General features: G+C 38.9%; 2 non-coding genes across 2 annotated transcripts; both read left to right on the plus strand.

Annotated features, from left to right (window-relative positions):
* Positions 1-286: 286 nt before the first annotated feature.
* On the plus strand, positions 287-368 carry TRNAS-CGA. Its single transcript has one exon. It is a non-coding gene; the product is annotated as a tRNA-Ser (tRNA).
* A 3,769-nt stretch (positions 369-4,137) lies between these two features.
* Positions 4,138-4,219, plus strand: TRNAS-CGA. Its single transcript has one exon. It is a non-coding gene; the product is annotated as a tRNA-Ser (tRNA).
* The last annotated feature ends 22,345 nt before the right edge of the window (positions 4,220-26,564 follow it).

Consider the following 26,564-nt stretch of genomic DNA (forward strand, 5'->3'; position numbering starts at 1 on the left):
GGGTACGAGCACGTGGCCAACGTCACCCTGAACAGCCACCTCTACCGGAGTTCTCTGTAGCCGGCTCGCCGCTGAACTCGTACGTGGACGGTGAGGCTAGCTCCCCGTGCCGCTCGACGCGGAGAGGGTAATCGAACAGCCGCACTCCCAACATCCTGCTGGACAAAGGAGTGGAGGACGGCGAAGGTGGTCGACTTTGGGGTGTCACTGGCTGCGAACGTGACAGCGATCGCTTTTGTCGCATTTTAAAATACTTGATTAAATTACTTACAAGTTAACAACAAATGTCGATATGTCCGAGTGGTTAAGGAGACAGACTCGAAATCTGTTGGGCTTTGCCTGCGCAGGTTCGAATCCTGCTGTCGACGGTTGTCATTTGTTATGAACATGTCTTACTCAGTAATCTTTTATTCATGTCATATTTGAAATATAACTTATTTTTTTCCCGAAGGGGAGACTTGACGCAATAGTAAAGTTATTGTCATTAAAAGGTCACAGATTTGAATTCTCGAACTAGCCTCTTGTAAAAAGTAAGGTAAGGGTACGTATAATGGATTCTTCCTCGGCAACCCGTATGACGGGAGCTTTGTGCATCGAGTTATTTTTTTTTTTTTAATAACTATGTGATGCGGCGATAAGAAGAGCTTACCTAGCGCAAGCCAATTGCCACGTTCAAGGTTCAAGGTTCAAGGAAAGTCAAAGAGATCAACACGTAAGGATAAGCGAGGTACAATGTGGGTGCCTCGACCTATCGGAGGGATTACCATCCAGTCGGCCAGACGATCGGCAGCCGATGCTCTAATTAATCGGCCCGCCGAATGGGCCAGGAGCCCGTGCCGAAAAGGCTTGTAATACGAGCCGATCGGGGCATTTGATCGGCTTTGAGTACAACGTTAGCATTGTACTCATAAATAGACTGTCCAACCAGCGCAAGGAATAACACTGCGCGGGAAAGAAAGACAATTAATAAGGGGAAGAAAAGCAAAGGGGAACGACATCTGTTAATAAATGTGTAGATGACAAGACAAAGATGCCTAGCATTCGGTCAACCTTGACCTGTTAAGACTTCTCCACCAAATGTCCGGTCAATTCCTTTGACCAACTTGAACTTTTCTACTCGTGCCAAGTGTCCGATCCTCCATGACCAACTTAGACTTCCACCAGATGTCCAGTCGCCCTTGATCCACCTAGATTTCCTCATGCCAAGTATCCGGTCAATCCTTTGACCTACTTGGACTCCACAACACCAGGTGTCCGGTTAGCGTTGATCCACCTAGATTTCCACGTGCCTGACTTCACTCATCAGGACTTTCAACTGCCTAACCTCCAGTTAGGACTTTCAATCTGTCTGACTTTACTCACCAGGACTTTTCAACTGCCTAACTTCACTCACTAGGATTTTCATCTGACTTCACTCATTAGGATTTCCCAACTACCTGACTTCACTCACCAGGACTTTCACCTGTCTGACTTCACTCACCAGGACTTTCCCAGTCAAGTATTCGGTCAACTCTTTGACCTACTTGACTCTTCTTCATATCTAATTGGTCAACTTTGACCGGGGGGAATTGTATCAACAATCTCCTCAAACGGATGATTATACATATCATATCCATGTATTGTCAAACATCGAAATCTAAATATCAAGACTCAAATTTAAATCAACTCAAACTTAATCAACCTGATTAATTTGACTCGGGAGATATTATACCAACAATAAAGGGACCGGTAAAGGAGCCCCTCATTTTTTTTAAATAATTACTAATACATCCTTAAAAATAAAATCCTATTTTGAATCTTTTTCACAAAACCTCTTGTCTACTTTTCAATTACCTCTTTTCAACGCTGACAACATCTGGTCTCTTCTTTTCCTATTTAAGTTGGATGTTTTGACTTTTTATCTATTTTGATAATAGAATTTTAATTTTTTTCTATTGTTTCGGAGGATTGATTTTCAATATGTTTTAATTTTATCAATTCTAAATAATGCAGTAAAGGTCAAAGTCAAGAGATCAATGCTCACTATCATAAGTTAGCCGGGCGAAGACAATAGAGGTCAAAGTCAAGAGATCAATATTCACTATCACAAGTCAAGCGAGCGAATGATTCGCCCGGCCAAGATATAAAAGGCTCGATCTGACATCCTCACTAGTTCAACCATCGGCTGAGCTAAGACGCTCAAGACAGGAATGAACGCCAAGTGTCTGCAAAAGCATGCCGAGCGGCCACCCTGCTCGGTTTTACATCAATGATCAGATCAACAGAGTAGTCATGGTCAAGCGAGCCACACACGGACAATGCTACTATAGTCGAGCGGCTACATCATTCGGTTTAGACATGCAGCAACCAAACAGTGGAAGTATCGACCGAGCGGTCTCGGTCATACCTCGCTCAGCCAAGTAGTAGATGTATGATCGAAAATAATTTAGATATCTCCATAATTGCATGATATTGTCCACTTTGGGTCTAAACCCTCATGGTTTTGCTCTTGAGCTCTACGCAAAAGGTCTCATGCCAATGAAGATATCTTTTCTCTTATAAACTCATGATCTTTCCTATGTGTTTTCAATGTGGGACTATGTTTGCAACTTTGTAACCCCAACAGTAGATTCATCAGCCAGACAACGGAGACTCCAGCTGAGCGACCACCCCACTCGGCCCAACAACGAATGACACAGGGACAGGGAACTCCTCGCCGAACGACGGTCCCGTTCGGCTGAGCAACAAACACCAGAGATATCCTTTAATATTCTTTTGGGAATTAGTGCCACTGACGGGTGACATGGTCAGACAGAAGATCGTACGGCGGAAGTTTCCACTGTCACTTCAGAGATATGCCCGGGTCGTTAAGGTACTGTATCAGGGGCACTTTACTGACATGACTATTCACAGAAGGTTTGGGATAGTGCGCCCGCTTTAAGAAGCGTGCACATACGCTACAGAAACCCTATATAAAGGGGGGGGTCCAGACATGGATGGAGGTATACTTTTCTCGCGATCTCTACAGTTGTTCTACAGTTTCCTTTGCTTCTTGCTTCGCCGAAGACTGACTTGAGTGTCGGAGGGTCATCGTCGGGGATCCCTTCCTGGCTCGGTACTGACGCTATTTGTATTGTAGGTAGGAGCAAAGTCCCTTGGAGGTTAGCAAAAGTGCCACGTTTCTAGTATCCACCTTTTCGAATTTCGGACAGGATGACTAAATATTCTTAAGTCATTTTTTAAAATTATATATATTTTTCATAAAAATAAAATGTTCAAAAATTATCGTTTTCTTAAAAAAAAATATTGATGAACCTGCTGAAAAATGGGAGTCAGTTGAGAAAAAGTTTGTAGAGTTTTTTTTTTTTTGGGATAAACTTCGTATATTAGTTCAGATTTAATTGATCTTCCGTCGGATATAAGGGTAAGATTATAAGATTATGAATTATGACCCGAATATCCATCAAAGAATTAAAAAGAAAAAAACTATTATCAACAAGTCCATGCTAATATTTTAACTTTGTTCATCTTTTAATTAATATAAATTATATTTGATAATTTTATATGAATTGACCCCCTAACTAAAATTTCTAAATCTGTTGAGTTATACTCTGAAATTAGTCGGATCGCTAGAATGGAATACTATGAAAATACAATACACTTTATTAATATTTAATTAGAATTGAAGTTTTTATATTATAGCATAACTATAATTATTACAATTTCCTCGCCTGCGGAAAATCGAGCGCCTAGACGTCCCTTGAAACTCCCGACGCGCGCTGCCGTCGTCGCGGCGGCATGAACATATGGTTCGGCGGGACGAGCCATCTGGAAGCTCGTCCGGGTACGAGCACGTGGCCAACGTCACCCTGAACAACCACCTCTACCGGAGTTCTCTGTAGCCGGCTCGCCGCTGAACTCGTACGTGGACGGTGAGGCTAGCTCACCGTGCCGCTCGACGCGGAGAGGGTAATCGAACAGCTGCACTCCTACGCGATGCCGACGATCATCCGCCGAGACACTCCCAACACCTGCTGGACAAAGGATCGGACGGCGAAGGTGATGGACTTTGGGGTGTCACTGGCTGCGAACGTGGCATCGATCGCTTTTGTCACATTTTAAAATATTAGATTAAGTTACTTACATCGTAACAAAAATGTCGATATGTCCGAGTGGTTAAGGAGACAGACTCGAAATCTGTTGGGCTTTGCCTGCGCAGGTTCGAATCCTGCTGTCGACGGTCATTTGCTTTTTGCATGAACATGTCCTAACTAGTAATCTTTTATTCACGTCAAATTTGAAATATAACTTTTATTTTTTTTTCTTCCCATTTCCACAATTAAAAATCCTAAATACACAAAATGGAAAAAAAAACAATTAGGTGAAATTATAATTGATAAAGAAATGCTAGGACAGGAAAATAACGATTGTGGAAAAAAATCAAAAGACCCGTATTTATCTTGTTAATCAGAAGGACATTATTTTAAAAATAAAAATAACACCTCACTGTATTTTAAAAATATTCTTATTCCAACACCTACAAAATAGCTACTATGATATGTAATAATTAGTTACAACATATTAAATAAAATATTATATATATATTAACTTCATCAAAATTATGTAAATTTGTCAAAATAATTGAAACCACTTTAAAACTCTTGTAGTGATATCCTCTATGTATATAATATTTTTGACCAAAATTGAATTAATTTATTTTATATGTGATCCTGTCCGAGCGCTGAGTCGATGGATGCTGGGGACGTGGCGCTTTCCGCTATCCTCTGATGATGGTGTGGACCTCCGGCGAACCTGCAAAGAAGCCGAACCGGGAGGGGTTTCCCGGCAATGACCCTCCGACGCTCAAGTCAGGCAGTGAAGAAGAAGAGGAGCAAAGTAACACTACTGTGGCTATAGTAATGAGAATCACATACCTCCGTTGAAGTCTGGGGGTCCTTATATAGGACCCCGGGGAGGCGCGGGCATGCTTCTCGATGCATGTACGTTTCCCCAAACATACCTCAGTAGGGTTGTGTCAGAAAAGCATGTCTGACACCATTCCGCAATCGTCTGAGCATATCCCTGACGTGACGGTGGAAACTTCCACCGTACGATACTCTGTCCACTCCGGCCGCCGACCATGCTGTTTGTCTGCGGCAGGTGTCTCGAGGATGATGTTACCAGCGGTCCCTTTTGTCCCTTTGCGCCTCTTGCCTGTTCCCGGACCGAGCGGACCGGTCACTCGACGCTCATGGCCTCTGGGTATGCGCATATCTCGGACCGGGCGGGGAAGCCCTGCTCATGTGCTCGGATGGGATTGCGCCTTATTGTCCTGTGGCTCGGTCGAGCGGCATGTCCGCTCGGCCCAGAGACTCTTTTACCTTGAGCATCGGAAACCTGACCCCTGGTCGGACTGTCTTTCGTCCGACCTGGGAGACCCCTGGCCGGATGTTCGGTCGGTCGGATGCTCAGTGGCCCGCCAATCCGCTCAGCACGACCTTGGGGGTTGACCCTCTTGACCATTGACCTCCACGTGTCGTTGACCTCCCGCCAACGAGGGTCCCCCGCTGTTAGCCCCTTAGACTCGACGGCATGGCTGGGCGCAAGGATTGGCTCGTTGCTCCTTGGATCCAACATAGTGGGCATGTGCGCAAGACATGCCAAGCAGCGGGTGGACATATGACAGTGCGTGGGCACTGTCCGAGCACAAGTCGAGCGGGAGGTCGACTTGATGGTGGCAAACAGATGCGAAGAAGCGGACGCGCGGAATCGGAGCATTTGGCCAAGCATGGCTCGGAGAAATCGTGAGCCATGACATGCAGCGGGTGCATGCAATGCAGCATATGGAAAGATGCAGCAAAAGGGTCTACTTCGGCCCAAGCCCATGAAGCAGAACCATGGACAACACAGGGGTGCAGGCTGGCTTTGACATGGCGCCAAGGCAGCGACGAGGTGGCTAGCGGTTTGGGACATGTGGCATGGCAGTTGAGCCAACTGCCATGCAACTGCTTGTAAACTGCCAAACCAACCCTGCCTATGCATTATAAATAGGCAAGGGGGTGGCAAAGGCAAGGCACAAGAGAGATTGTATGAGCATTCTGCCAAGAGAGTCACTTGTAATCCTTTGTTTGTGAATACAAAAGGTTGGGAGTTTTCCTGTATGTTGGCTTGTCTTCTTTGTGCGTGGCTTGTGATTCTCTAGCACATTGGTGGTGCAACTCGGAGGCTGAATCAAGTACGGAACTTGACTACCGCGCAGGAGTTTTCAAAGGTGAAAATTTACCCCTATGACAACTAGTATCAGGGCCCAAATTCATGGCTGGTGGTAGCCACGAACTAAGGGAAAGGCTTTCTTCTGTGGAAGCCTTGCTTGGAGCGGTACCGAATGGAGAGGATGTTTGCGATCTGGTTGCAAGGGTCCTCACCTTGGAAGCAAGTGTGTTGCATATCCAAGAATCTCTTATGGAAGAGATGGCGCAAATGTGGAAGAACAACGAGGATCTTCGCTATGAAATCATTGTTCTGCGAAGAGCAATGGCTTCTAGTTCCGAAGCGGTGCCTCAACGTCCATTGGTGAGAGTTCCTAAACTAAAGTCTTTCGGAGGCACGCGGAGTGCCAAGGAACTCGAGAACTTTCTGTGGGACATGGAGCAGTACTTTGTTGCTGCCAAAGTGTCTGAAATTGAGAAGGTAACAATCTCTAGCATGTACCTTATTGGCGATGCGAAACTCTAGTGGCGGACTCGCATGGTAGATGATGCAAATGCGGGCCGACAGAAGATTGATACGTGGGATCGGTTGAAGAAGGAAATGAAGGACCAATTCCTTCCTGGCAATACTTCCTGGATTGCGCGCGATGACTTAAAGTGTCTCAAACAGAGCGGTTCTGTGCGAGACTATGTCAAAGAATTCAGTTCTTTGATGCTGGACATTCAGAATATGTCCGAGGAGGACAAACTGTATAATTTCTTGTATGGCTTACAACCTTGGGCGCAGGTTGAACTTCGTAGGCAAAACGTGAGAGATTTGCCTAGTGCAATTGCTGCTGCTGATGCCTTGGTGGACCTTCGCATGAGCAAGGAAAATATGAACATGTCTTCATCTTCCAAGTCCAATTTTGTTCGCAAGGACAAGAAAGGAGATTGGAAGAAGGAAGGCAAGAAGGATGCTAAAAGAAGGATTCGGGGAACAACCATGGCAAAGGAAAAGTAGAACATTCGGCGGTTTGAGGGAAAGATAACTTGAAGAATCAGGGCTGTTTCCTATGCAACGACCCCCATTTTGCCAAGGACTGTCCGAAACGCGAGAAGTTAAACGCTCTCTTGTTGGATGACAAAGAGGATGACTACGAACAGGAAGTTGCTACACTTGTCAATCCTTTAAAATTGCTCAACACAATTGTTGCTTATGAGTCCCTTGAATTACTAACCAATATGTCAGAGGACATGGTGCGGGCTCATTCTCAACTCCTGCACATTTTTGTGATGCTGAACGGGAAAAGTGCTTATGCTATGGTGGATACAGGGGCTACTCATACCTTTATATCTGCCAAACTGGTGCAAGACTATGGGCTGTCAATAAGCAAATACCCGAAATACATCAAGTCGGTGAATGCCAAGGCGCAAGCAGTTGTGGGTATGGCTTACAACGTACCTTTAACTGTTGGCACTCAGGTGGGGAAAGCAAACATGATGGTGATTCCACTTGAAGATTTCCAAATCATACTTGGTATGGATTTCTTACGAAAGACGAAGACGGTGCCTATGCCTCACTTGGATGGAGTGATGGTAATGCAAGAGTCCAACCCGTGCTTCGTATCGGCTGTGCATCCTTACGGAAAGGGCCAGAACAAGGGGAAGACCAACATTATATCAGCCATATCCTTGGAGAAAGGCATGAGGCGAGGTGAAACAACTTACTTGGCGGCCTTGATCGATGCGAAACCAAACCAGAATGTTGAACTGCCAATTGGTGTTCAAGACATTCTGTCGAAATTTGAAGATGTGATGCCTTCGGAGTTGCCGAGATGCTTACCACCAAGGAGGAATATCGACCACAAAATCGAACTCATCCCTGGTGCTGTCCCTCCTGCGAGTTCACCATACCGCATGTCTCCTTTGGAACTTGTGGAATTACGAAAGCAATTGAGCGAGTTGCTGGAAGCAGGACATGTGCGACCATCAAAGGCTCCTTTTGGTGCACCAGTGCTGTTCCAAAAGAAGAAGGATGGTGACCTGAGGATGTGCGTGGACTATAGGGCCCTGAACAAAGTGACGGTGAAAAACAAGTACCCTGTTCCACTAGTGCAAGATCTGTTGGACAGACAAAGCAAGACATCCTGGTTTTCGAAACTTGACTTGCGATCGGGATATTGGCAAGTCAGAATTGCAAAAGGAGACGAGGCAAAGACAACATGTGTAACTCGTTATGGTTCATACGAGTTTCTGGTCATGCCTTTTGGCTTGACCAATGCCCCTGCCACTTTCTGCAACTTAATGAACGAGGTGCTGTACGACTTCTTGAATAACTTTGTTGTAGTTTACTTGGACGATATTGTTATCTACAGCAAGTCCTTGGAGGAGCACTTGGAGGTGTTAGAGTGTATACTAAAAGCCTAGCTTTTGGTATAAATATTTATCTAGAAATAAGAATCACATTGGTCAAATGTCTACATTTATGATAAATGTAGTTGCTCAATTAATTTATATTGTAGATAATATGGTGTGTGGTGTCACACACAGAAGATCATCTTATCAGTACCTTATAAATTATAAACAGTAGCTCACGACCATGATGGAAAGGAACAAACCATTGGAAGGTCGTAGTGTAATTAGGTGTTAGTTTATCTTAACTATATAATTACATTAGTACACTAAGAGTGTATTGAGTAGGACCATTAGAGGTCGTTTCTTTTATACTGACTTTATAAAGGAATAAAAACCTCAATTATTATGGAAGTATGTGCTCTTAATCCTAATATAATAACAAGCACATATATTTGATATTTATTTCTTTAATTTATCAATGGGTGAGATTTAATTCGATGAATCAATAAGCCCGATAAGTTGGGAAATGATATCACTTATAGTGTGTGTTGTTGATTATAGAAGGAAACTGTGTCCTAGTAATCTAGGTTGAGAATGTCCCTAAGAGGAGCTCATAAGGATTGTCATGTTAAACCCTGCAGGTGGACTTAGTCCGACATGACGATGAAGTTGAGTGGTACTACTCTTGGAGCTAGATATTAATTAAGTGAGTTGTCAGTAACTTACTTAATTAGTGGACATTTGTTATCTTAAACACAGGGAGAGTAACACACTCATAATAAGAAGGAGCCCAAAATATAATTTGGGATTGGTGCGGTAGTTCAATAATAGTTCTTTAGTGGAATGAATTATTATTGATAAAATTAAGTTGTGTGTTCGGGGCGAACACGGGATGCTTAATTTTATCAGGAGACCAAAACCAATTCCTCCTCTCGGTCCCTATCGTAGCCTCTAATATATAGAGATTTATACCCACCGCATACCCACCTTCTTACCCATCCAATGGGGCCGACCAAGCTAGCTTGGAACCCAAGCTAGGGCCGGCCAAGCTAGCTTGGAACCCAAGCTAGGGCCGGCCAAGACCAAGTGGATGAGCCATGTAGGTGGCCGGCCAAAGCTTGGGTCCCAAGCTTAGGTGGCCGACCACTAGAATATTAAAAGGGTTTTTTTTATTAAAATTATTTCTTATGTGGATATCATGATTTAAAAGAGAGTTTAAAAATTAAAATTTCCTTTTATAGCTTTCTACAAAAGATTAAGAGAAGAGATTAATCTCTTTCCTTATTTGTAGATTAAAAGGATGGTTTTAATTTTTATTAAAAATTTTTCTTATTTGTAAATCATCCACATGTTTAAAAGAGAGTTTAAAAATTTAAAATCTTTCCTTATTTATTGATTAAAAGGTGGATTTTAAATTTTAAGAAAACTTTACTTTTTAAACATGTTCATTATTTAAAAGAGAGTTTAAAAATTAAATAATATCTTTTATAAGTTTCTACAAAAGATTAAGAAAAGATTTGATATCTTTTCTTATTTGTAGATTGAAAGAGATTTTAATTTTTAGAGATAACTTTCTTTTTATCCACATGTTTAAAAGAAAGATTTAATTTATAAAATTTCTTTTTATTAACCAATCATGAAGGGATAAAATTATTGGAAAAATTTTATAAATTTCCGTAAGCAAATAAGGAAGTTTTAATTTGTGTTTAAAATTTTATTTGCTTGGAGATTTGTATAATGGCCGACCATTGTAAATTGAGAAGAGAAAAATTATTTTTAATTAAATAAATTTTCCTTTTCATGGCAAAAGAATTAAGGAAGTTTTTATTTAAATTTCCTTATTTGCCAAGACCAAGGATTATAAAAGAGGGGGTAGAGGTGCCTTCATGGGTGAACAACTCTATTATTTTTCTCCCTCTTTTCTTCCTTGGGTGTGACCGACCCTTTCTTTCCTCTCCTCTCCTTTGTGTGGCCGAAATTTTCTCATGGTGGAGATAGCTTTGGTGGCCGGAACTAAGAAGGAGAAGAAGGAGAGAAAAGAAACCTCTTTTCTAGCATCCCTTGGAGCATGGTGGTGGTGGCCGAACCTCTTCATCCTAGGAGAAGTTTTGATGGCCGAAACTTGTAAGGAAGAAGAAGGTGCTAGGTGGTTCTCATCTCGGAAGATCGTTGCCCACACAACGTCCGAGGTTAGAAGAGGAATACGGTAGAAGATCAAGAGGTCTTTCTAAAAGGTATAACTAGTAAATTTTTTTTTCGCATCATACTAGTTATTTTTGGAAATAATACTAAATACAAGAGGCATACGATTCTAGTGTTTCGAATTTTTTTTCGATATAGTGTTCTTTTGTTTTTCTTTTCCTTGTGATTTGATTATTCTTTTCGGTTGACCTAAAGTTATTTTAGGAAATTAAATATTAGCTTTCCTTAAAAGGTTTTGTCTAGTCAGTGGTGGTTGCTCCCATATCCAAGAAGGCCATGTGCCTCGCCACGTTAGTACTGGGAACCAATTTTGGAAATTAATATTTAATGGAATTAATAACTTAGGTGATTTGGATCAAACGTGTTAAGTTCCGCAGGAGATCCAAGTCAAAACCTAAAAGAACAAATAAATTAAGTTTTGGATCAAACGTGTTAAGTTCCACAGGCGATCAAAAATTTAATTTAAAAGAACACATGGTAGCTAGGAAAAGGTTCAGACCTTTGTACAAAATTTTTGTACAGTGGAACCTCTAGGTTTTCCGAGTAGCAACCAACAGGAGGAGCACTTGGGGATGGTGCTCGAGCGGCTAAGGAAGCATCAACTCTTTGTGAAGAAAGAGAAGTGCGAATTTGCAAGCCAAGAAGTCATGTTCTTGGGACATATAGTCAGCAAGTGCCAGGTGCAGATGGATCCAAAGAAGGTGCTTGCCATTGTTGAATGGCAGACCCCTTCAACTATTCCAGAACTACGATTATTCTTGGGCTTGGCGAACTACTACCACAAGTTTATCGCTGGATATTCAAAGAAGGCTGCCCCATTGACAGACCTCCTAAAGAAGAACATGCGGTGGGAATGGTCAGATGCATGCAAGGAAGCATTTGAAAAATTGAAGACAGCTATAACATCTGAACCTGTATTGCGATTATCGGACTTCGAATTGCCCTTCGAAGTTCATACGGATGCTTCTGATAGAGCCATTGGCGACGTGTTGGTGCAAGAAGGCCATCCCATTGCCTTTGAGAGCAGAAAACTCAATGCGGCAGAACAGAAGTACTCTACCCATGAAAAAGAGATGGTGACAGTAGTGCATTGCCTACAGGTTTGGCGGGTATATTTGGTGGGAACAAAATTTCTTGTTTGAACTGACAACGTTGCTAACACTTTCTTTGCAACACAAAAAAAGTTGTCTCCTAAGCAGGCCCGTTGGCAAGAATTCTTAGCCGAGTATGACTTTGCTTGGGAGCACAAACCTGGAAAGCACAATCAAGTGGCTGATGCATTGAGTCGGAAGGAAGTTTTTGCTACTTTCTACTCTATCTCAAGAGTAGAATCTGATATGTTGGACAGGATAAAGGTTGTTGCTGCAAGTGACACAACTTATGGGAAGTTGGTGCAGCAAGTAAGAGACGGAGTCATTCGGCGGTACTGGATTGAAGGACGATCTCCTAATCTACAAGGGGGGGGGGGGAGTCTTTGTGCCTGCAGCGGGTGGTCTGCGGAAAGAGTTACTCAAAGAAACTCATGATCCACTATGGGCTGGACATCCGGGTGTTGAGCGGATGCTGGCTTTGTTGGCCCGTTCTTACATATGGCCAAAGATGGAGAACGACGTAGAAGCCTACGTCAAAACTTGTCTTGTGTGCCAACAAGACAAGACAGAAAGAAAAAAGGAGGCAGGACTACTTCAGTCGCTGCCCATTCCGGAGAAACCTTGGGTTTTTGTCTCTATGGACTTTATTAGTGGCTTCCCGAAGGTGGACGACATGTCTTCCATCATGGTGGTGGTGGGCAAATTCTCAAAATATGCTATTTTCATTGCAGCTCCTTCGGCTTGCCCCTCGGATGTTGATGCGGAATTATTCTACCGTCATGTGGTAAAGTTCTTTGACTTGCCTAATGACATTGTGAGTGACAGGGACACTCGATTCACTAGGAGATTTTGGACGTCCTTGTTTAATATGATGGGGACCGACTTAAAATTTTCAACAGCAAATCATCCGCAGACAGACGGGCAAACTAAGAGAATAAACCATGTGCTTGAAGAATACTTGCGGCACTATGTGACAGCAAGTCAGAAGAACTGGTTGGGGTTGCTGGACAGTGCGCAATTCTACTACAATCTGAACAAGTCCTCAGCAACGGAAAAAAATCCATTTGAAATAGTGCTGGGTGAACAACCAACAACTCCTATGGAGATAGCAAAGCAAAAGTCTGGAGGAAAATGCCCTGCAGCCTACAGATATGCAAGGGAAAAGCAGGAGTTGCTTGAGGAAGCCCAAGACAGTTTGAGGAAAGCGGCTAGAAGGATGAAAAAGTATGCTGATAAGAAACGAAGGCCTTTGGAATTCTCTGTTGGGGACGAGGTATTACTGAAACTCACGCCTCAAATCTGGAAGAGAATAAGTAGCAAGAATTCTCACCGGGGGCTAATTGCCAAGTATGACGGACCCTTCAAAATAGTGGAGAAGGTTGGTAATGTGACTTACAGGCTGAACTTGCTTGAAAGGCTCAAGGTACATCCCACATTCCATGTAAGTTTCTTGAAAAAATATCATGCAGATGACATGGATCCCTCAAGAATCTGTGCCAAGAGAGCTCTGCCTGTTGTACGGAAGCAATTCAGTGATGATGTTGCGGAGATCTTGAGCCATAGAACATTTGGTATGAGCAAAAAGAATAGAAGGACAGAATTCTTGGTTCTGTGGAAAGGAAAACCCAAGTCATAGGCTACATGGGAAAGAGATGTTACTTTGTGGCAATTTGAGAAGCAAATCCAAGCATACTTACAGAAGCAATCGACGAGGACGTCGACTTCTTCTAGTGGGGGTGGTTTGTTAGCCCCTTAGACTCGACGGCATGGCTGGGCGTAAGGATTGGCTCGTTGCTCCTTGGATCCAGCATAGTGGGCATGTGCGCAAGACATGCCAAGCAGCGGGTGGACATATGACAGTGCGTGGGCACTGTCCGAGCACAAGTCGAGCGGGAGGTCGACTTGATGGTGGCAAACAGATGCGAAGAAGCGGACGCGCGGAATCGGAGCATTTGGCCAAGCATGGCTCGGAGAAATCGTGAGCCATGGCATGCAGCGGGTGCATGCAATGCAACATACGGAAAGATGCAACAAAAGGGGCTACTTCGGCCCAAGCCCATGAAACAGAACCATGGATAGCACAGGGGTGCAGGCTGGCTTTGACATGGCGCCAAGGCAGCGACGAGGTGGCTGGCGGTTTGGGACATGTGGCATGGCAGTTGAGCGGCTCAACTACCATGCAACTGCTTGTAAACTGCCAAACCAACCCTGCCTATGCATTATAAATAGGCAAGGGGGTGGCAAAGGCAAGGCACAAGAGAGATTGTATGAGCATTCTGCCAAGAGAGTCACTTGTAATCCTTTGTTTGTGAATACAAAAGGTTGGGAGTTTTCATGTACGTTGGCTTGTCTTCTTTGTGCGTGGCTTGTGCATTCTCTAGCACATTGGTGGTGCAACTCAGAGGCTGAATCAAGTGCGGAACTTGACTGCCGCGCAGGAGTTTTCAAAGGTGAAAATTTATCCCTGTGACACCCGCTTTTACCCCTGGATCAATATGTTATAGCAGAGTAACTATTAAAATAAAAATATTTTTAAAATAAAAAAATGATAGAACGTTGTATTGACATTTTTTTTTGAAAAAAAACCTTTTGAAGGTTCTAATAACAGTGTGCTCATTTTTGCCCAATAATGATCATATTTTATTTACGGTATGATTAAAAATTTAAGAGCTTATTTTTATCTTTTTTAGTGACACAGAATTAAATATCAAGAATTCTGACAAGATTTTCCTTTTTAAGTCCTGGGAATTTGTGAAATCTTGGGGGAGAAGAATCCATCTTAAGGGTGCCATTTTATGCAACATCCAGCACTAGAACGGAAGGAAAAGGAAATGTCTACTTACAGGGCCTAGAGAACCAAAAAAGTGCATCTGAACACAAAAGAGTTATTGCATATATGGTCGAATCTTAAAAAAAAAAAAAAAAAAAAAATAACTGAAAAATTATATCCCAATTAGGATATCTGAACTCTACCAATAAAATCGTAAAAAAATATATTTTATTTATTTTTTTAATTAAAATTAATATATTTTATTTATTTTTTAATCAAAATAAAAAAATCATGATATACTGCGCGACGCGCACTTTGCGCGTCGCGCAGTATATCAAAATCGCATATATATAAGATATATATATTCAATTCCGTTGGTGCAAAACTGGTGGATCATCAGTTCGACCCGTCGGTTCAACCTTAATTTTTTTTTTAATGGCTTGAACCGTCGGTTAACCGGCGGTTCATAACCATTGGGAGAGGGGGGGTTTGAGTATTTTTTTTCAATGGTTAGGACCATTTGATCATTTTTTGATCAATGATTATGAATTATGGGGTATTTGTTCTCTCATAAGAATCGGAATGAGAATGAGTATCATAGTATTATGGAATGAGAATGAATATGAGCTTAGGTATCATTCTTAAAAATGATGTTTGGTTAGTTAAATATTTTCAATCGGAATGAACCTGAATTTCCTTTTTTACCCTTACAGGAAAATAAGAGAAAAAATTAGATGAGAGAGAAAGTTGAATGTGAGATAAACATATGATGAGAGAAAATGATGAGAGAGAAAGTGTGTTGGGAAAAAATGAAGAGAGAGAAAGTATGATCAGAGAAAATGAGGAGAGAGTGCATGATAGGAGAAATTAAGAAGAGAAAAAGTATGATGAGAGAGAAAGTGTGCTGAGAGAGAAAGAGTGATGGGAAAAAATATAGAGAGAGAAAGTATTATGAGAGAAAATGAAAGAATGAGGAGAGAGAAAGTATGATGAGAGAGAAAGTGAGTTGAGAGAGAAAGAGTGCTGGGAAAAAATGAAGAGAGAGAAAGCATGATGAGAGAAAATGAGAGACTGAGAAGAGAGAAAGTATGCTGAGAGAGAAATAATGATGGAAAAAATGAAGAGAGAGAAAGTATTATGAGAGAAAATGAAAAAGTGAGGACAGAGAAAGTATGATGAGAGAGAAAGTGGGTTGAGAGAAAAAGAATGATGGGGAAAAATGAAGAGAGAGAAAGTGTGATGAGAGAAAATGCGAGACTGAGGAGAGAGAAAATATGATGAGAAAGAAAGTGTGCTGAGAGAAAAAGTGTGATTAGAGAAAATAAAGAGAGAGTGTGTGATGAGAGAGAATAAAGAGAGAGAAAGTGTGATGAGAGAAATGAGGAGAGAGAAAGTATGATGAAAGAGAAAGTATGCTGAAAAAATAAGTAGAAAGTGTGTAATGGGAGAGAAAGTGTGATAGAAGAGAATGAAAAGAGAGAAAATAAGGAGAGAGAAAGTATCTTGAAAGAGAAAATGTGATGATAAAATAAGGAGAGAGAAACTATGATGAGAGAGAGTGTGAAATTAAAAAAATTTGAACAAATATACTAAGGGTATTTTTGTCTAAAACTTAATTCACATTCCTATTCTATCAAAACCCAAGGAAGAGGGTGAGTTTCATCCATACCCAAATTTTTGGGTTTCATTCCAAAATCTTGATTTCATTCCCATTAACCAAACGCAAGGTTTGGGAATAAATCCATTCTCTCATTCCCAAATCCATAAATCAAACGTCACCTTAGTGTCTGTTAATACCAAAACTCTATAAATAGAGCGCTCATTTCATCATTTTCACACACATCTTCTCTACTCTTAATCTCAATTTCGTATTCTCTACACGCTTTCGTTTCTAATTTTCAATTACAATGGAAAGAGGTCGTGGAGGTGCGTCATCTCGAGCTCGGAAGATAAAGGAAATAATGAATCCGTGGGAGGAGGACCCCAACATTCAATCCACCGATGATGAGATCGAGCATCTTCCGAATCTGACACCCGAAACACAAGGAAGTACCGATGCAATTACTAAAAGAGATAAAATAGAATTATCAAAATTGACCGGATCAAATTACCAAATCAAATCATATTAGTATTTGGATTATTCTAATAATTCTGTTATAATTATTCTCAGAATTATTCTTATAATAATTCTGTTATTTATTAATTAGTTAATTGACCAAGTACTTTTTGAACATTATATATTGTATTGTCCTTAGGGCAAATATCAATGAACAATAGATTTTATTGCTATCATATTATTTCTTATTGTCTCCCTATTATTCTTCTTACATGGTATTAGAGTCATTTTTTTTTATCTTCCCTTAATTCGTTGAGGCGGAGATCGTATAGACGGCGAATTTTAAATTTTTCCCTCAAGCCTCTTCGTTTCTCCTACATGTTTTAATTTTCTTATTCTTCTCTATTTTCCAGAACAAACGAAAAATACTTATTCCGCTGCCAACCCCTTTGCTTCTCTTTCCTCTTCCTTAATCTCTATTTTTTTTGTTCGTCTCCGTGGTTTTTCTCCACTGCCACCGGACAAGTTATATTTTGCTTTAGATGTCAAATACTCGACGACATCAAAGAGGCCAAAAGCAAAGTTCAGACCGATGTCAGATTTGTCACATTCTTGGTCATACTAGAAATATATGCCCTAAAAGACTTGATTGGTGTCGGGTAAAATGTTAAATTTATCTTGAAATTGGACATTTTGGCATTCAATGTCCTAGTCCATTTGACTCAAATTTCATTGGTGGTCCTACAGCCTCAAGACAACCATCTATTTCACAAATATATCCTAAAGTTCCTTTGTCTGTGCCTACTTGTGGTAAACCCCCAGAGCTTTTATCTACTGATTAGTATATTGGCACTGGAGCAATTCATCATGTCACATCAGATTATAATATCCTTACACACGTAATACCATATTATGACTCAGATACGGTGCAAGTAGGCAATGGTTCAGGTTTGCAAATTGCTAATCTTGGAAACACATATGTTCATTTATCTAATCGAACTTTTCACATGCGCAATGTCTTTCATGTTCCATCTATCACTAAAAATTTACTTTCTACACGTCAGTTTTGTCTTGATAACAATATCATTTTTGAGTTTCATCATAATCATTATCTTATAAAGGATAGAGGAACAAATGCTATTGTATTTTATGGGAGAATAAAAAATGGCCTCTATTGTCTTCAGAGTTCTTCTATCAAAGCTTTTGTTGGTGAACGCACAAATAAACCAGCTTGGCATGCTCGACTTGGCCATCCTTCCCTTCGTATTGTTCAGTCAATCATCAATAGGTATGGTTTACCTACTTCTATTACCTCCTCTCCATCTCATTCATGTAGGGGCTGCATGGAATCTAAAAGTCATAAACTACATTTCTCTTCATCTGATCATATTTCTAATTTTCCACTTGAAATAATCCATTCTGATGTTTGGGGTTCTGCACCAATTTTATCTAATCAAGGTTTCCAATATTATGTTACATTCATTGATTATTTTAGTAAATATACTTGGCTCTATCCTATGAGAAGGAAATCTGATTTATTTGATATATTCTGTAATTTTCAAATTCAAATTGAACGATCTTTTAATCGTAAAATACTCTCTTTTCATTCTGATTGGGGAGGCGAATATCAAGCTCTCCATCGTCATCTTGTCTCTTGTGGAATTGTTTATCGAGTTTCTTGTTCTCACACTCCAGAAAAAATGGCTCTACTGAGAGAAAACATGGACATATAGTTGAAACTGCCTTAGCTCTTCTTCATCATGCATCGGTTCCGCGCAAATTTTGGGATGAAGCTGTTAGCACTGCAGTAGATCTCATAAATCAACTTCCTACTCCATTGCTCAATCACAAATGTCCTTTTTGAAAAACTTTATAATCAAAACCCTAATTAAACTTTATAATCCAAACTGGCGTAATGCAATGACTACAGAATTTGATGCATTTTTTTGCAATAGAACATGGACTCTAGTTCCACGCACTCCCTCAATGAATGTTGTGGGCTCTAAATGGGTATTCCGTGTTAAGCATCGAGCTGATGGTTCTCTTGAAAGATACAAAAGCTCGACTTGTAGCTAAATGATTTAGTCAACAACCAGGTATTGACTTTAATGACACTTTTAGCCCAGTCATCAAAATTATATCTGTTAGACTATTATTATCGATAGCTGTTAGTTCTAATTGGCTTGTACGATAATTAGACATTTCAAATGCATTTCTCCATGGTCATCTTGAGGAAACTGTATTTATGGAGCAACCACCTGGGTTCATTCATCCACAATTTCCATCTCATGTTTGTCAACTCAAGAAATCCTTATATGGTCTTCGACAAGCTCCTCATGTATGGTTTCATCGACTATCTAATTGGTTACAAACTCAAGGATTTTGTGGATCAAAGACTGACTCGTCTCTATTTCACAAATATAATGATGGAAATATGATATTTTTTGTTATTTATGTGGATGACATTCTGATAACCAACAATGATCACAAAGGTATCACAACATTATTAAGTCTTCTCAGTCAAGAATTTCCTACTCGAGATTTGGGTTTTGCTCATTTTTTTCTTGGATTGAGCTTATTCCACATGAGGATGACTATCTTCTCTTTCAGAGCAAATACATTACTGGACTTCTTCAAAGAGCCAAAATGGATGGAGCACGTCCGATCTCTACACCAATTGCTATAAACAAATCTCTAACTTTATCATCTTCAGCTCTATCTGATCTATAGATTTATCGAAGTATTGTTGGGACCTTACAATATGTCACTATCACACACCCTAATATTACTTTTGCGATAAATCGTGCTTGTCAATTCATGCATGCTCCAGCTGAACAAAATTGGGATAATGTAAAAAGAATACTTCGCTATCTCAAAGGTACTATTCTACATGATCTTCTTTTATATTGCAAATCGTCTTGAGATTTACATACATATAGTGATGCGGATTGGGTAAGTTCTCCTGAAGATAGACGCTCTACTAGTGGATATCCAATAATATTTCTTAGACGAAATCTTATCTTATGGAATTCGAAAAAGCAACCTACGGTATCTCATTCAAGCACTGAGGCAGACTATAAAGCTATAACAAATACAACGTCAGAAATTATTTGGCTTCAATCACTTCTCTCTGAACTTCATCTTGCATCAAATATTGCACCAAAAATTTGGTGCGACAATATTGGAGCAACATATCTTACAGCAAATCCAATCTTTCATGCTTGTACAAAACATATGGAAATTGATTTTTATTTTGTTCGTGAACGTGTGGCAACTCAGCAGTTATCCGTCTCTTATATTTCCGCCGAAGATCAAATCGCTGACATCTTTACTAAACCACTATCCAGACAACGTTTCAACAAGTTAGCAAGCAATTCAACGTTAGAGATCTCTCGTTGAGTTTGTCAGGGGGTAAAAGAGATAAAACAAAATTATCAAAATTGACCGGATCAAATTACCAAATCAAATCATATTAGTATTTGGATTATTCTAATAATTCTGTTATAATTATTCCTAGAATTATTCTTAGAATAATTCTGTTATTTATTAATTAGTTAATTGACCAAGTACTTTTTGAACATTATATATTGTATTGTCCTTAGGGCAAATATCAATGAACAATAGATTTTATTGCTCTCATATTATTTCTTGCTCTCTCCCTATTCTTATTCTTACAATTACTTCTAAGGTTTGAGAACTTACTCCTCTAAAGTCTTCTATTTTCACTAAACATTTTGAGAATGGCACTCTTCCGTCGGGAGAAATACGCGCAAAATGTAAGTGCTACAATGCTTCCTACGAATTCCAAGCCGGCGGCAACTATGGGTCGTTGAAACGACATGTAGAAAGGAAGCACCCCGACAGAATTTGGACTCGACTGTTCTCAAACACAATTATCAAGATTTTCTTTAACTAGCGGTAGTACCGATTCCGGTTTATTTTTATATTCGGATAATAAATTAAGAGAATATTAACTAAATTTGTTACTGTAGAACATCTTTATTTTAGTTTTGGATCTAAATGCATATTTGAATATTTTTGTAAAGAATCTCTTAATCCATGTGCTAAACGTGTTCCTAAAACTACACTTACTCGTACAATTAAAAAAATTAGTAAAACAAGGGAAAAAGAATTTAATTGATGAATTTAGTAAATTAGATAATAAAGTTTCTTTATGTTTCGATATTTGGAGTTATCATTGGCAAACACATTCGTATATGGGTGTGACTTGCCATTGGATCGATAACTCTTGGAACCTCCAAAAAAAACTTGTTAGCTTATAGAGTTTTTGATGAATTACATAATGTTCATAAGATCTCACAATATTATTTTAATTTTAGAAGAATATGACTTATAAAATATTTTCAATATCATTAAATAATGCTAGTTCCAATACCGCTTATATAGATGATCTAAAATTTGTTTGGCAACCTATTATTGACGGCTTATTTTTTCATATTCGTTGTGTATACCATGTTTTAAATTTATGTATTCAAGATGGTTTAAAAATTTTAGAAAGTTATATTAAACCAATTAGAATCGTAATTTTTTATTTATGGTCCCATTCATCTATAATGAAATAATGGGGTATGTTTTGTAAAACTAATGGAATGAGACCTAAAAAATTTCACGTGATGTACTAACACGTTGGAATTCAACATACAAATTATTATTATTATTATTATTATTATTATTATTATTATTATTATAATTATATATATATATAAATGGGACCATAAATAAAAAATTACGATTCTAACGTGTGTGTGTGTGTATATATATATATATATATATATATATATATATATATATATATATATATATATATATAAGTAAACTTATTTAAATGATTTAATTTAAGGTTATTAGATTTCGGATTATTAAATATATATTTAATATATGGAACATTTTACTTCGATTCGTTATCATTTATGAACTGATAGTAGATCAAATGGTTACATGAAAGATTGGTCCCCTTGGGTATTGGTGTAACCGTCCTCAGGTCAATATGAGTTTTGATGTTTAATAATATGTAATAGAGAAGTTAAGTAGGCCAAGGGAAAACCATACACTTAATTAATTGGGAAAGTCCTAACTGAAAGTTAGACAAACAAAAAGTCCCAACTAGAGGTTAGACAAGAGAAGTCCTAGTGAGACTAGGAAATGGAAGCTCTAACAGAGGTTAAGCAAGGATGAGAAGTCTACCGAGTGACTGGTCCTAACTGTGGTTAGGAAAAGAAAAATCCAAATGAGTCAAGGAGGATCACACGTTGGCAAAGGAAAGTCTTAACTGTGGTTAATCAAGGGAAAGTCCTAATTGAGGTTAGGTAGGGTGAAAGTCTACTGAGTGATTAGTCATAACTGAAGATTAGGAAAGAGGAGAATCCAAATGGATCATGGAGGACCGCATTTGGTGAATAGAAGTTTTAACTAGAGGTTAGGTAATAGAAAAATCTCGGTAAGTGAAGCCAGACAATGAAGACCTAATTGGGAATTAATACTATGTGAATTTTGTTAATAGATTTTGTCACTATTTACTTCGGTAATTATTAATTACAAAGTAATATATGATAATTCACTACTACAATTTGAGGGTAAGACATCACTTTAGAAGCAAAACTTTTATAAACTGTTACAACAGAAGAAATTTTCTTAAAAATTTGCAACACTTTAAATAAGTGTTGCCTATATAAGAAAATGCAACACTTATTGTATAAATACAACACTTTTTATAAGTGTTGCAATAATTATAAGAATATGAAACACTTTTATATTATATATGTAACATTTTTTAAAGTGTTGTCAATTTCTTTAATTAGGCACTTGGGGTAAATTTTTTTGACATTTTGTTATATATAAACTTAGGTGATGATTTACGTTAGGCTTTAATCTTCTGACCCTTTTCTCCTCCCAAACTCATCGCCATGAATTAGGGTCGAGCCGGATCGAATTTGGTTTGATTTGGAGGTCAAATGGAGGAGATCAAGCTGAATCAATATGGATCGTTGATCCTGATCTAGAGAGATCTTGTTCCTTAATTCAGATCTAAGTGATCCAGCCCTTCATTCTGATTTAAGCGATCTGGACCGTTGATCGAGATCAAAGCATCCAAGAGTTCATCTAAGAAGTGGAGCTCTAATTCAAATTTGATCCAAAAGCCTACTCTTTAAACCCAATCCTCAAGCCCAATCCAAAAGCACACTCTTCAAGCCCAATTTCAAAAACCCAATTTTCCTTCTCTTATTGGATCCGGATCTTACTAAACTCCTCACCTCCTTAACCCAAACCCGGAAACCCATTAAGAAACCTCTTCCTCACGCACGGCACAGTGCTTCGCCCCCATTCTCCTCGCATTTCTTTTGTTCACGATTTCCAGCGGCGACTAGGGCACAATAGTTCTTTTCTTTTCTTCTCTCCGATTGGCAGTACCTCTTCTTCTCTTCATTGCCGCCAGCCGGTCCTCTACACCCAAGTTCCTCTTCTCGCGATCTTCCTCAATCCGGCAACAGATAGTAGCATCTCCGGTGGACCTCTGTGAGCAGCGACGGCACAGTGAGCTCAGAATTAGGGTATCCTTGACGGTGGAGCGTTCTCCTCCGGCGAGGCATCCCTTTCCATCCCTTCCTCAGTGGATGTTCTTCCCGCAGATGACGTTGTGAAAGCGGAAGATTCCAAGGAGGAAGTCAGTCGATTCATCATCATCTTCTCCGGTGGATGCTGCGGTGTTCTCCTGTGGACGGTGTTCCGAAAGCAGAAGTCTCCTCCACCTCAGTGGTGCATCCAACTCTGGCAGAAGCTTATCATCTTCAAGCTCAGCCTCTGTTCTTCAATTCAGGTAAAACTTACTAAAGCAAATCCAAGGCTGATGCTGCGGTGAACTCCCATGGACGGCGTTCCGAAGGCAGGAATTCCAGCAACCTCAGTCTCAGTGGTGTATGCAATTTCGGCAGAGCAAATTCTCTTTTGATTTTTGTTTAGTTTCTGTTGATGCTGCAATTTATTTCCTATTCCATCTAAACTATCAACTTTGTGCCATCGGGAGCTGTAGATCAGAGATTCAGTAGTTGTGTTACAGTTCACCGGGGCTAGCGTTCCAAATCCGGGTCTCCATGTGACGGTGGAGGTAGCCAATTGGTGTATGATCGCGGAGAGGGTTTGGTTAGCTTAGTTGATTTACTTATTTGTTGATTGTGCTATTTTCTTATTGATGTTTGATTGTTGTTATTGCACTTTGATTAGTTTTGTTATGCATGATAGTTTGTTTGTTATCGCACTCGGTTAGTTTCATTTATACATGAATGTTGATCTTGTGTCATAGGGTGACAATGTGGTACAAGTTTAACTTTTATGCATAATTAAGTTTTGGTTAATCGTTGTTAAGGTTGTTTAGTTTAATTGCTTTTGTTTTTCTTGTATTTTGTTGTCGTTGGACTGCTACCAAGGGTATTGTGTTTTTCCAGCTCTCTCAAGCTTCTTTTTTTCCCAATCCTTGTTCTTCTTGCATTATTTTTCTTGTATTATGTTGTTTTTCTTCTAAGGTTGGATCTTCTATTTTTCAGATTTACGAAATGAGTTATGTAAAATGATACCACAGCTTTAGATTGAACACTGATGAGGTATTTGATCATATTGTCTCAAACCATTGAGACTTAAATATTGCATATGATATACAGTCTAGAAGGTTCTTCCAAAACTACCTCTGGAAATTGCAAGAAAACATTTTTCCTAAGGTATGTTATAGTTTTATATGTATTTTCTTTAGTTTATGTATTTTCTTAAGATATGGTTACTTTCCGTCCAGCTTGTGGATTGCCTATTCCTCTTCAAATCTTTCATTTGCATGCCATGTTTGCCTGATAAGACACAGGCAGGTAGAAAATGATTGTTCTACTTATAACTTCTCTGCTGTTAGAAAATCCTGTCTTACTATATATTTAGAAATACATGAAAATTGATAGATTTTGGTCTGGAAGAATTGGCTGTGATTGTTTCGCATCATGATTTTCTATCTTCCAAATTATGTTGAAGGTGGCGTTCATGATCTCTAATATGCTTTTAGAGCTTGGAATTTGTTTATTTCAAGTATGCTCATAGTCATGGTCACGTTAAGGAACTTATGCATAGTTAACTTCAAGGAATTTATATTAATTTACATTGTTGTAAAGGCAATTATCTTTCCTTATGAAATGCTGGAAACTCATTTCATGGCAATTCATGAATTACCAAGTCACTTACCTTTTCTTGCAAAACTCTGGTGTATTTTATACCTCCAGAAATTGAAAGTAACCATTTTCTTGCAAAACTACCTCCATAAATTGCAAGAAATTATTTTTCCTAAATCACTTACCTTTTTTTCTTATAGGGCATAATTTGTTTGAAGCCATGATGTTTTTTTTCTTCCTGCATTAGTAAATTGATGAGTGATATACTTTATTATCTTATTCTATCTTAGCCACCATGCCCATTGACTAATGTATTATCTTTGGTTCATGACGTTCTTATTGTTAAATTGGTATTTTGTCATCATTGCAAGTTGCAACACATGAAATCTTCCATTGCAATTTGCACAGATTTGTCAAGAAATGCAGCAAAAAAAAGATTCTTCCATGGTTTGTTTGTCAGGTTACGTTTTTTCATAGTTCTCTCGTTTTGTTGCTTAATCTTCTATGTTTTTTGAGACAAGCAAAGAGTTTGTGTTGTGATTCCACTATTGAAACTTTAGTAGCATAGGCATACTCCTCCCCTGCTCGTGCTTGCAAATTTATATGAATTTGGTAATAATTAACTTGGCAGTACTTTTGGAGATTGTTACTTTTGCATAAGGAATGATAAATTTCTAATAATTTGTAGGACTGGTAACCTCAAAATTTGGAAAGTGACATGCCTTGACAGCTTTTGAAGTATTGAAAGAACTTTTTTTTCTTGGTTGAGCTCCATTTAAGTTCTCCCTTTCCTTGTTCAGTTAAAAGGCTTTTCCTCTTCTTATAATCTTGAGTTGTTGGTTTTTATTTTTTTAAAAAAATTTGTTGATAGCCTGTTATTGGTTTTAGTATGTGCAATACTAATGTCCAATTTAATCTTGAAACTGCATAGGTATGTTTATCTTTATTGGCAGAATTGAATTGTTTCTTTATATATTCTTTATGTTGTGTAATGTGCTTTATTGATTAATGTGTGTTGTTGTTTTTTGTTTTCATGACTAGCAGGACATCATTATGTTTTTTTTGGTGGGCACGTTCAATGCATGGACAAATGACTTTTGGGGGATTAATGAAGTCGACCACACATTACCATCTATTGGCTTTTTGTAAATGAATATATTTAGTTGCCTCTTTTGGAGGAATTCATGAAGCTAGGTATTAATTGACGACTTATGTATATTTTTAGATGCTAGTTGTTGGGTTTTTGTAAAATTTTTATTCAGAATATAGTGTGATATAACTTTTGCAATACAATGATCATATTTTGAATAATATATTTTGTACAAATGTGTTTGATTGGATAGTAAAATTGTAATATCAATAATATATTGGTGAAAAAATAATTGTTACTGTTAACTGGTAAAAGTGCTACATTTTAAAAATAAAACACAAATCTAAGTGTTGCATATGTATCAATAAGTGATGTGTATAAGAGGTGAAAAGTTTAATAAAAAGTGATGCATTTAATGAAAAAAGTGTTGTATTATTGGGTTAAAATAATTGTAAAAAGTGTTGCTATTAATAGAAAAAAGTGTTGCAATAGCTTAAGAGTAACAAAAAAAAAAGTATTGTCGTTGGAAGAAAAAAGTGTTGCACATAGACAAGCATTACCTTTGGTATATATCACAACAGTTTAAGAAAGTGTTACATAAAATGACAAAAGCGTTACATTATATCTAACATGACAGGACCTGATAAGATAGAATGAAAAACGTTACC

The sequence above is a fragment of the Zingiber officinale genome, chromosome 4A (genome assembly GCF_018446385.1).
Source record: "Zingiber officinale cultivar Zhangliang chromosome 4A, Zo_v1.1, whole genome shotgun sequence".
NCBI lineage: Eukaryota > Viridiplantae > Streptophyta > Magnoliopsida > Zingiberales > Zingiberaceae > Zingiber > Zingiber officinale.